Source organism: Pelodiscus sinensis, chromosome 2 (genome assembly GCF_049634645.1).
Source record: "Pelodiscus sinensis isolate JC-2024 chromosome 2, ASM4963464v1, whole genome shotgun sequence".
In the NCBI taxonomy this organism is placed as follows: Eukaryota; Metazoa; Chordata; order Testudines; family Trionychidae; genus Pelodiscus; species Pelodiscus sinensis.
This window is the reverse complement of record NC_134712.1, coordinates 173,745,705-173,757,835: the sequence shown is the minus strand read 5'-3', so window position 1 is coordinate 173,757,835 and position 12,131 is coordinate 173,745,705. Positions and strand designations below refer to the sequence as shown.

Here is a 12,131-nt window from a genome sequence, read left to right as displayed (position 1 = left end):
GACTGGAACTTTTCATTATAGAAAAGAGGAGATTAAGGGGGGATCTGATAGAGGTCTATAAAATCATGACTGGCGTAGAAAAAGCGAATAAGGAAAAGTTATTTACTTGTTCCCATAACATAAGAACTAGGGGTCACCAAATGAAATTAATAGGTAGCAGGTGTAAAACAAAGTTTTCCTTCATGCAGCACTCAGTCAACCTGTGGAACTCCTTTCCAGAGGATGTTGTGAAGACCAGGACTTTAACAGGGTTCAAAAAATAACAGATAAATTCAAGGAGGTTGAGTCCATCAATGGGTATTAGCCAGGATGGGCAAGAATGGTGTCCCTAGCCTCTGTTTGTCAGAGGGCGGAAATGGATGACAGGAGAGGGATCATTTGATGAGATTACCTGTTTCTGTTCGCTCCCTCTGGGGCATCTGGCATTGGCCACAGTCAAAAGAGTGGCTACTGGGCTAGATGGACCTTTGGTCTGACCCAGTATGACTGTTCTTATGTTCTTATGAACTCTCAGTGATAAGAGTGGAATTCTTCCCCACAGGGATGGGGGTATAGCAGAGTCCAGATGGAAGGAGTTTATTGAAAGGAAAACTCTCCTAGAAATGTGTCCAACTTGATGGAAATTAGTATAAAATTAATACTGACCTTTTGTAATTTAGTCCATGACATTCATGTTTTCCCAAAATAATCTGGTTCATTTCAACAAGGAGCTGGTGAATCTCAGAAGAGGAAGAGGTCTGATTCTCTTGGATAGCCCGATGGGAATTGGTCTCTGTTGGATTGGGCAGATAATGAACTTTCTTAATTATTCACAGGAAGCAGGGTTTTTTTTTAATTACCATTTGTCTTAATCATTATTTATCTTCTTTTCATGATGTTCCAAGATGCTAATATTTTGGGCAGGATACATCATTAATCTGTTGTTTACCTGTAAAATAGAGTTCAATATGCAAATTTTTTTTTTTTATTTTTTTTTTTTTTGCATGCAACAAAAATCCCATGCAAAACACAGGAATACTAGGGTCTTGCTGAATGGAAAAAAAATATTCTTCTCTTTTACCCTGTTCCTGAGCTTACTTTATTCCGCCAGCCTGGGCTCCCTCGCCCTTTCCTGCTAAGCCAGGCCCCGAAGCCTCCTCTAGCACACATACAGGAAGGGACATACTCAGTTGCAGAAAGACACAGACCCTGAAATAAGGTCTGTATGGGAAGACTCATCTTAGGAATTGCTCAGAAGTACATGTCCCTTTAGCGATGGAAACCCAAAAATTGTTTATTTTCCTAGAAAACTGTCCAGCATAAACTCATTGAAGTTAACCTCCCCTGTCAGTGTGAAGGAAGCTATGCATTGCTTCCCTCCCGCCACCCTGCCACCCCCCATTATTAGTTCCATAAACTGGGTTTTAGAGAAAACAAAGCAAATGTATTCACTACAGAAGATAGATTTTAAGTGAATATGAGGGAGAGCAAACAGATCAAAGCAGATTACTGAACAACTAAAACAAACATAGAAACTAAGCATACTACACTAAAGAAACTAGGTACAAATAGTAATTTTTCTCCCCACATGTTGTTTTAGACATTTCTTTCGTGGGCCAGACACCTTTTCCAACATGGGCTCAGCCCTTCCTTCCCCAGTTCTGTCTTAGGTGTTTACAGCAGTTATGGGGAGTCCATTATTAACTAATTTCCCCTCCCTAATGGCCCATTCAGCTGATTGTATTCCGTCTGGTAGAAGTTACCCCCCTCCTCCCAGCGTAAACACAGTTGTAATTGTTACATAGTCAATATTCCTAACCTCAGCTACAGAAATAATACATGCATACAAATATGGCAATTACATACAGTAGATCATCACCTTTTCAGTATCTCACATTATCCATCTTGCATAAAATATATCTTAGTTATGTCATATTTATATGCTAAGCATATCTCCTTGAAGAATATGGGGTACAGTAACACAACTACCTGAAGCCATGGCCCTGTCCCCTTTCGCCCAGCTTAGGGTTGTTATCAGACTTGCAAAGGGAACAAGGATTGAGTCAGAGTCTGGGCTGTGCAGAGGGGGAATCTTGGGAAGCAAAAGCCACCATGTAGCAACCTTAGGGATGGTGCAACTGCACACTGATCTCAATATAGATCAGTGCATTAATAAGAGAGGTACTATAAAACTTTGTCTTCTGCCTGTATTGTTAATAGTTATAGCACTGATTATTTGCTGTGACCAGACTGCTCACAGATGGCACTGGGTTTGTCCTTCTGCCAACTCTATTACCAATCCTCATCCATGGCTATGTTAAATTGCAACAAAGAAATTGTATAACTCACTCTTACAGCTCAATTTATATTATAGAATATCTGTGCTGTCACTTGAGTTCCCATAGCCTTCTGGTGTCAATCTCTCAATAGATACCGAGCAAATAACGTATGCTGAGTATGCTGCTGTGAATAAACCTGTCTGCATGACAAACATATTGGTGTAGACTCTCTGTAGCTCTATTTCAATATCTCTGTATGATTTCTCTTTCATTCTCACATCTCTATGTAGCCTACACAATTCCTTCTTTTGTATGCTTGTTTGTGGCTAACTATAGGAAAACTTCCAATACAAACATACCCTTCTGCGCATCTTTAATGTAGCAAGGGTGTGATAATGTCTATGTAATTAAAGATTAGCTTTTATTGATATCAATCAATATTTTATCATATCAATAATATGTCAGGATTAATAATATTGGTATGCCTTTTAGGCCCACGTGGGGAGCTAGAACAGATTTGTGAGATCTCCATCTGGAACCACAGCCATTGATGTTTTATGTGATTTATCTGACAATGCAGATAATTATGAAACATGCTTGTTTTTTCAGAAGAGCCATGATCAGTTTAGTGGCATAAACATGCCCAGGGAATCAGGAAGCCTTGATTCTGTCCCTGATATATGTGATCTTGAGCCACATCATGTGATCTGTCTTTGTCTTGGCTTCTCCATGTGTAAAATAATAATGGTTGCTCAATTTTCTAAAGTGTTTTTGAGATATATGGATTAAAAAAAGAAGCATGGAAATACAAAATATAATTCGTTCCTCGGATTTTGTGAGTTCTATATGTGGATTAACAAAGATTGATGAGTTGGAGGACCAGTGGGCTGTGGGCTTTTCGTTGTCTTTTGTTCTTGTTTTGTTTTGGTCTGGTCTGGTCTTCGCTCTTAGACTTTTCTGGCTTGTATAGCTCTATCAGGAGTGAAAACTCCAGCTGGAATATCTGTCATGGACGGGGGAGCAATACAAGTCTTCCCAGGATATTAAGGTGCAGTTCCCAAGCAAGTTATAAATCATTACCATATCAAGATATTGGTGTTTTACACTCACTTTACACAGATGGAAATGACTGCACAAAGTTCTGACAGCACATTACTACTGCATATCTCAATTTGTTCAGCTTTTAGTATTTGACAGACTGTGTATGCAACTTGTTTGTTACTGGAGTTTTATGGCCCTCTTTTTTACCTTTTAGGATATATGCCTTTAGTCATTTCATCTTTGCAAAAGGCACTTTATTTGAGACACACACCTTGTTTTAGAGGGTCAAATGTCATGTTCAGAGCATCTAAATGAGAAAGCAATATTAATAGCATGTTTAAACTAAGCAAAAATCCAAGATGCAAAAAGTGAGCTGTGTGGATGTTATGGAGCCCTGAGAAATGTAAAGGCAACCATTGAAGGTGTTGAAACCGATGAATTAAAGTTCATTTTCCTATTGTCAATCACCCACACTAGACAAAAAATTACTATTATTAATTTTTAAGATAACAGTGGCGAGCAAAATGTGCTAGGTGCTGTACAAATGCAGAGGAAGACATTCTAGCCAAGATGACCTTACAATATGAAACAATATTCCATTGGTTTGATCTATCCATTAAAGTGAGTTGCTCTCTAGAGACTGTGGGATTGTGTGCATTATAAACCTAAGCTCGATAATGAACTTTGTTGGCTGACTTATGAGATGTGAAAACATCTAATGGTGTTTGATCTAAATGGAAGCACAATGGTGTAGATAATTTTTCTTGCTGATTATGAGGGTTAAAGGGTTTCCGCCACTTACTTTAACTGCCAACACATAATACATGAGAATGGACTCTTGTTTATGTAATTCTTTTGTGATTATTTTCCTTGTTGTTATGTCAGATGTTTTTTTATATCACTTCTCTAACAGATTCACCCTGAATTAAAAAAAAAAGACAGATAATGCATGTATTCCTCATTGGCAGAAAACATGACAACTTGGAGCTAGAAATACAAAAAATGGTTTTAAAAGACACAGCAGGACCCTCCCCCCTTTACACCTGTTGAGATCGTATTGCCAGCTCTCCCAGACTGGATGGACCGGGGCTCCATTGCTGTAAATGGTGTCCAGTCCATTCCGCCCAAAAGATTTGGCAAGGATGTAACTTCAGGATCAGGATCTGGATCCTGGAGATCAACCCATATGATTTTCATCACTGTATGGAGGCTATATCTATGACAGTTGTTCAAACACAGGAGGATAGGCTTACAGAAATCTGAATATTAGGAATTTTAAATACTGGTTAATTGAATAGTCGATTAACCTCATGAAGTCTTATCATTTACTTGACTATTCTTTAGTCCCTATGGATGGAGCCAGCAGCCAGTGTGCTCCAGCCTCACTTCCGAGGAGCCCCTGCCTCTCCGCGCTGCTGCTGCTGTATTAGAGGCAGAAGCGTGGGGTGCCAAGTTGGGAGCTGGTCTGCTAGGGGACCCTTTTAAAAACCAGCTCCCCTCGTGGACCAGCTGCCGGTCGCCCTGTGCTGCTGTCCGGGTAGGTAAAGGCTGAGCTCCCAGACCCAGCACAAGCCAGAACTGAGCTAAGCTGCCCGGCTCCTAATACACTTTAAATGCAGAGCTGCAGTGCGGGGTAAGTCCCGGACCTGTTGCAAGCCAGGACTGAACCTGGCTGCTGGCCAGCATGCTAAAAATTGTACTGGTAAGGGGGGAGGGAGAAAATGCGTGTAGTCAATAGTATTAACCTAGAAGCTTTTTCTTATCAGTTAATCTGTTAATGGACTACACTATTGCATCCCTACTGAAGATAAGGATAGACAACTACAAGAAAAGCTGAAAGAGGTCAAACAGACTGAGAAAATTATTCTGATTTAGATCAACTGGTCCTCCTCCAAGCCAGCCCTCATTTACATTGATGAGGAAGAGGTTATTGCTGATCATTGATTGCCAGCATAGCAATTCTTATGAGATGAACAGTTAAAAATAAAGGGCTTCATTTTTATGCAAAATGCTGTCAAATCATCTTTTCAGACAAAAGTGAGGAATCATACTAACGTCTGAAGCAGACCAACAACAATCCTTCAAAACTTACACTCAGGTTGGGAGTAGGATGAATGTGATGTTTCAGAGGAGTAGTAGTCCTGCCCATAAAAAGGATAATGTACTGATCTCTCTAGATTAAATTACTCAATCAATGGGTGTTCGTAATCTTCCTGAACCCCCACTGTTCTCCCTTTACTCAACAGTGTGCTTGCCAATCACCCACAAGGTGACTCAGAGAAATTGTCTGTTACATGCTAAACTTCTGGAAAAGGTTAGAAATATTAAGTTCTTCCTTTCCATTTTTTAAAATATCGCTTTAAATAACTTTTTGGCCATAGTTGTTTCCAATCTGCCATCAGAATCTTTTTATAAAAGTTAAGCACCTTAGAAAGTGTTGTTGAGGGGCGAGGAGGAAAGGGGAGTGGTGAAATTCTTGGAACTGCAATTGTTGGAGTTCACAACAAACAAGCCAACAAAACATTTCCCCATTTTTAGCTAGCTGATTCACTGGTGATCCTGAGAGCTGGGAGCCTGCTAAAGGCGCTCTCCAACCATAGCAATCAGTTATTGATTTTTTTTGGCCCTATGCTTACAACTGAAAGACCACACAGCTGTTAAATCCATGTTGTCCTTTAATGAAATATGCATAAGTGCCAGAAGTACGGGCGTGGAGGGGGAGGGTGTGCCACAGCACACTGAGGCTTTGCTCCCAGCATGGCCCTGTGCCAGAGTTCCTGTCACTAGCCAGTGCCTATGGGATTCGGCTGCCTCCTAGGGTCCTCCTGACTGCTGGCTCCTCTGCTGCTACCTGGCCTTGGCTGCCAGTCCCAGGTCCCATCTGTCTCACCTGCCACTGTCCCCAAGTTACACTCCTGGCCCTAGCCTGGGGCTCCAAAGCTGCCCCCAGCTGTGGGCCCAGATGGGGCAGTAAAAGGCGCAGACAGAGGCTACATCTAGACTACAAAGAAAAGTTGGAAAAGATAAGCAAATTGTGAACTGCAATTTGCATATCTTTCTCCACTTTTCTTACAAAAGAGGCTTTTCCAAAATTTGGTGCATCCACCCTGGGCCAAATGTCAGAGAAACCTGCTCTTCTGACACATCCCTTATGCCTCATAGAACGGTGTTTATAGGGATGGTGAAAGAGCGCGTCCGCTTTTCTGATTTTTTTTTTCCGGAAAAGTGGACGTATTCCTTGGACGTGGCATAGCTTTTCTGGGAAATCTCTGGTATCCCAGAAAAACACTGCAGTCTAGATGTAGCTAGAGGTAAAGGATGTGCAGCTTAGTTCCCCCACTCTAAAAGTTGTTCCAGCACCACTGGAAATATGAAGGGGTTTGGGAGCCTATACTGCTGAGTTGGGATTCCTCTTACTTCTTTGGAGGCACTTTCCTAATTCTGGAAGGTCACTTTCTAATCTCTCTCACAAAGGTGAAACCTGTTTTTTGGAGCAAATCCTGCCATGCAGTGGGGAGCACAGGATATGGGGCCTTCACACAGTGCTGAGCACTTCCCATGGTGATCAACTCTGCTGAGATCCTGTTGTACAGTATAGATCTGATAATCGATGTAGGGGTGGACAGAGGAGGTGGGGGAGGTGAAAGAAGGTGATTCTTCCCTTATGTGCAACCAATCGCCCTCTCCCCAAAGTTCTTGCTCAGGGAGGCATTGGGTGGAATGAGGGTAGAATGAAACTGAAGTTGGTTTCTTTAATCCTGGTTCTCGGTCCCTTATTTATTTATTTGTAATTGTTACTGTACTTCGTTTCTGAGGAAACAATGCATCTGTATTTGCAACAAATTGCTTGATTGTGTTGCTTTTTAGATTCTCGTTATGTGTTTGCTTACACGGAAAATGCAAAGTGGCAGTGGGAGGATGTCAGAGTTTTGCCAGGAAATGAAGTGGTGTCTCTTTGCAACAGCATGATGGGGACAGGAGAGTCACTTGACCCAAAAGGCATTTTGTCATCAGTGTATGGTAAACCCCAGTTGTCTACATAAGAACTTTTTACAGAAGGAAATGGTGTAGAGAGGTAATATAGGGAGTGCTTTGCCCAGAAATTATTCTTTAGGTCAGGGCTTGTCCTAAGCTCTTCGTTACCACTTCGTTATCCACCATTGTGTGGATATGCTGTTTGGGACGACCTAAAAGAGATGTTATCATCATGCCTGTCCAAGCCCAGTTGCTCATCCAAGAAGTATGGACAAATTGCAAGGTAGGGGGTGTAATTTGTGACAGCATTAAGTATAGACATTCAGCTTTGGGCCAGGGAGTGGCATGTTCCAGCTTCTTAAGAAATGTCTGTTGTTTAAATGACATGTCACTCGGGGTGGCCAAAGAAGTATTTTATCATTAGCATGTTTTTGAGTATCAGTTGCTTATTCAAACAAAGAGACAATTGTGGAACAGGAGCCTTATTTGCATCTCAGAAAAGTCTGTTCATAAAAACTTGAATAGGATGTGGACACATTGGCGAGGGTCCAGCGGAGGGCAACCAAAATGATTAGGGGGCTGGAGCATATGATCTACGAGGAGAGCTGAGGGAGTTGGGTCTATTTAGTGTGCAGAAGAGAAGAGTGAGGGGGGATTTGATAGCAGCCTTCAACTTCCTGCAGGGAGGTTCCAAAGAGGCTGGAGAAAGGCTGTTCACAGTAGTGATGGATGGCAGAACAAGCAGCAATGGTCTCAAGTTGCAGTGGGAGAGGTCCAGGTTGGATATTAGGAAAAACTATTTCACTAGGAGGGTGGTGAAGCACTGGAATGGGTTACCTAGGGAAGTAGTGGAGTCTCCATCCCTAGAGGTATTTAAGTCTCAGCTTGACAAAGCCCTGGCTGGGTTGATTTAGTTGGGATTGGTCCTGCCTTGGGCAGGGGGCTGGACTTGATGGCCTTCTAAAGTCTCTTCCAGCTCTATGAGTCTATGATCCTTCACTTCATTAGGTTCCCACCTGCCCCCTCCATTTCATCATATCCACAGATGCCATAAATGGAACACAGTTCCAAAGGAATGTGCAGGGGGAAAACTAGGCTCTGCTTTTACTGCAGCAGCGTTTCCTGATAAGCAAGTTCCAATTTACCTCTGTATGTGCTGTCAGGGATGGTTTAGGAATGAAGGACCGAGCTCTCTCCTACACTGAGATATGCTCAGTATGGGGGGCCCTCATGGAACAAAGAGAGAACATCTTTCTGCTCACAGATTACACCTGCGTCAGAGCAGCCTGATAGCACAAGTTAGAACAGCCGTGGGGTGGCTCTAACTTGCGCTCCCTCTGTGATCTTATTCCAGTTGTGGATTGGAATACTTAGGCACTCTCCTCACCCTATGCCAGTATATAGGGAGAGGGGACAGTTAGCATAGGAGCTTGCTACACTGCTTTATTCCACCCGAAAACTTCCCACACTGGATATAGTCTAAGCTGCTCAGTTAAGGTCAGATTCCTAAGATCAGTCCCCAGATGTTCTGCAATTTTAAAATAAAATGTTAAAAATCTAGACATTAATGAAAATTAAACGATAATGGATAAATACCCAGGTCTTACATAGCAGGACATAAATTAAAAGATGTTTCTTTTCACTGGGTAATAATAAGGCTCGGGGTAGTAATATCACCACAAACAAGCTTAAGAACACATTCACCTACATCAAGGACAGAGGACAGTTTAGGAATGATTTACATAGAGCCATTGATCAGATTCAACCATGAAATTTGTTGTATAAAACAGGGAGCAGTCAAGAGGGGGAAAAAGATATCAAGATGAGCTAAACAGCTAAACAGCATGAGTGATAGTCCCTGAAGTTCTTTACTGTTATTTGAAGAATAATTGGATTGATTTGAATTTTAAAATTCATGAGTGATGAGAAAACTAATGCTTGTAGCTTGATTTTATAGATAGTAAGTTCAAGGAGTTAAAATATCCAAATGAATCATCTGGAAGAATTCTAGGATGAGAAATGGCTTAAATGTGGCCTTCACACTTAAAAAAAGATGTGAAATAGCATTGCAGTGTAGACATAGCCACTATATGCATCAAGTAAATGTGCCCACATGAGCAGCAGTGCATATAATCTGCAAATCTATAGATCAGAACTGGAAAGGGTTGCACATACATTTTGACATGAGAATAACTTTTTGAGATTTGAATCCTATTCTTTCTCTTCACAGGCACAATGGTAACACTCAAAATTGGTGTGTACACTGTTGTCTCTGGGGGTGCTTGCATTTTCAGCACTTATCTGTGATCATTTTAAAGCTACAGTTAACTTTTGTGTACTTGCACTCATGAATTTGTCTCTGTGTTTTGTAGCTACTCGGGGAGTTATTCAGTATAGTTTTAATCTATGAACATATTTACAGGTGTTTCAGTGGGAGTCTTGTTATAACACAAAAGATGACAGGAGATTTGCTAGAGACAAATGACAATTAGGAACTTAAGTGCTTAACTGCCATTTGTCCTTTGGAAAATATCATGACATTTTCTAGGGATTTCCTTTTAATTATGACCCTCTGAAGACATGAACACAGACTTCTGCCTCAAGAATTTATGCTTTAATGTCTTCTGCAAGAAAAATGAAAAGGAAATGCCCTTCTCTTTCTTTTCCATGTAACTTTGCCAATTTACCCTCAAACTAGCACTTAAACTGTGATTAATCGAGAAGAATGTGCTCTTATGCGATATATGTGTATATTATTATGGTGAAATGAATCTGCAAAAGAAGGAAATCAGGAAGGCCCTCTGCCTTCATTTCTTAATTCCTTCATCCTGCTCTCTTCTTCCCCCACGTGTCATCACATCCCCTTTGTTCATGTGTAGTGAGGTTATTTTTACTCTAAAGTTATATTTCTGGACAAAAAATTTCAGTTCTTAGGAATATAAAACTGAGAAATTTTCCATGAAACACCAGAAACATTCTGTGATATCGATCATAGACCACATGAAAAATATATTTAGTTGGAAATTTTACATGGAAAATACTGCTTCTGACTAGCCCTGATTTTTAGAGCAGAGTGAAATCTGTTATTAATGGCAGCTGAAAGAATGATGTTTTCAGGTCATTGTAACAAATGTGTTTAAAATGCAGTGGGATTGATACATGACTGGGATTACTGGCCATTAGACATGGGATGGTGCTTGAGCACATTAGTGTTAACAAAAACTTCTCCTTAGGGTTTTATTTCCCAAAATGCACTGCCAGCAAATCTGGGTCTTTCACACTAAATTGTTGTATTCATATGACTGTTCCCCCAAGCTTGTAATATAATGTGATTCAAGCACATGCATGCACAAATGTAGACAACCCCCGCTTCTCTCTCCCCCCCCCCCCACCACCATGATTTAGCTATTGTTTGATGTGACAAGTTTTTCACCCCATAGCAAACTTGAAAGAGTTAATCAGGCTCAGTAGGGGACCAAGTCACTTGATAGGCCTCCCCTGAGGGGAATTAGGCTAGATAATTGGACACAGAGCAGAGGGAGAAGGAAAAGGAGGGGCTATGATAAGGGCAGGAATCCTCTAATAGAAATGCATCTGTATCACTCAGGGTGTGTCTAGACTACAGGGTTTTGTCGACAAAAGTGGACTTTTGTTGACAAAACTATACCTGCGTCCACACTACTGCTGAGTTCTGTCGACATAACGTCGACAGAACTCAGCAGTTTTGTCGACGCTGGTAAACCTAATTTTACGAGGAATAACGCCTTCTGTCGACAGTTTCTTTCGACAGAAGGTGTTATTGCATATAAACTGTCCTTTGCGTCTACACTACCATGTCGACAAAGCAGCTTGCTTTGTCAACAGAACTCAATGTAGTGTAGACGCTCTTTGTCGACAGAAGTTTTGTCGACAGTATCTATTGACAAAACTTTTGTCGACAGAAGCCTGTAGTCTAGACGTACCCTCAATGGCCTTAGAGACAAAAAGAGGAAACCTGAGTGGTAGGATCATAGAAGCTCTGGGGTCTTGTCTGTGAGGGAAGGACATTCTCAGAGGATGGTCGGGTAAGAGCCTAACAAAGGTGAAATAGGAGCAGTGCCGGGAAACAGTAGCAAGGAGCGGTGCTGCCTAGACATTGGCTGCTGGTTGTCAGGTCCTTGGGCTGGAACCTGGAGTAGTGGAAGGTCCTGGGTTTCCCCACCAGCTGTTGGTGAAGTGGTATACAGTAAGCAGTGGTATACCATACATCCCGTGGGACTTTGCTATCCCAGAAGAGTAGGATGACAATGACCTGGCCAGAGGGCTGAGTCATGAAGGAGAACTCTGAGTTCCAAACAGGGAGACACTACAGGGTGAGGAAAGGGGTGTTCAATCTTAGCAGAGCTAATCCCCAGGCATGGCCACAAGGAGCCATCCCAGCAGTGAGTAGTGGACCTCATGCCAAACACACACCCATTCTTTTTCTTTTTCTCTCTTCACTTAAAATAAACAAATTGCAGTTTTGCTTTCACCTTTGCCTTGTTATTCATGCTTCCCTCCTTTGTCATAATTTGCTGTAAATCCTATGGACCTCCCCTTTCAGCACAAGCAATAACAGGACTGTTCGGAAACCACATGTTTTCATTTGGGAACACAGCAGGGACAGAAAAGGAGTCCAGAGTGGGGGCTTCGGGGTGGGGGGTTGATCACAATTGTGAGAACAGTCTTTTGCTTTGTGATGGATTCCTGTGAGCTGAGTGTAAGGCTGCCCTTGTTCCCCCTTCTCCCCCCCCCCCCCACATGCTAGGGCTCCTGGGAAAAGAGGCTATGGAACTCAGTGAGGAATGAATGTTGGTCCGCAAGGCACCTGTGCATGTA

At 41.8% G+C, this 12,131-nt stretch overlaps 1 long non-coding RNA gene across 1 annotated transcript in view; it reads right to left on the bottom strand.

Annotated features, from left to right (window-relative positions):
- Nucleotides 1-650: 650 nt before the first annotated feature.
- Nucleotides 651-12,131, bottom strand: part of LOC112545970 (uncharacterized) — a 33,939-nt gene continuing 22,458 nt past the window's right edge. The window contains exon 3 of the long non-coding RNA XR_003089555.2: nucleotides 651-772. This is a non-coding gene — a long non-coding RNA (uncharacterized LOC112545970). The remainder of the gene's footprint in view (nucleotides 773-12,131) is intronic.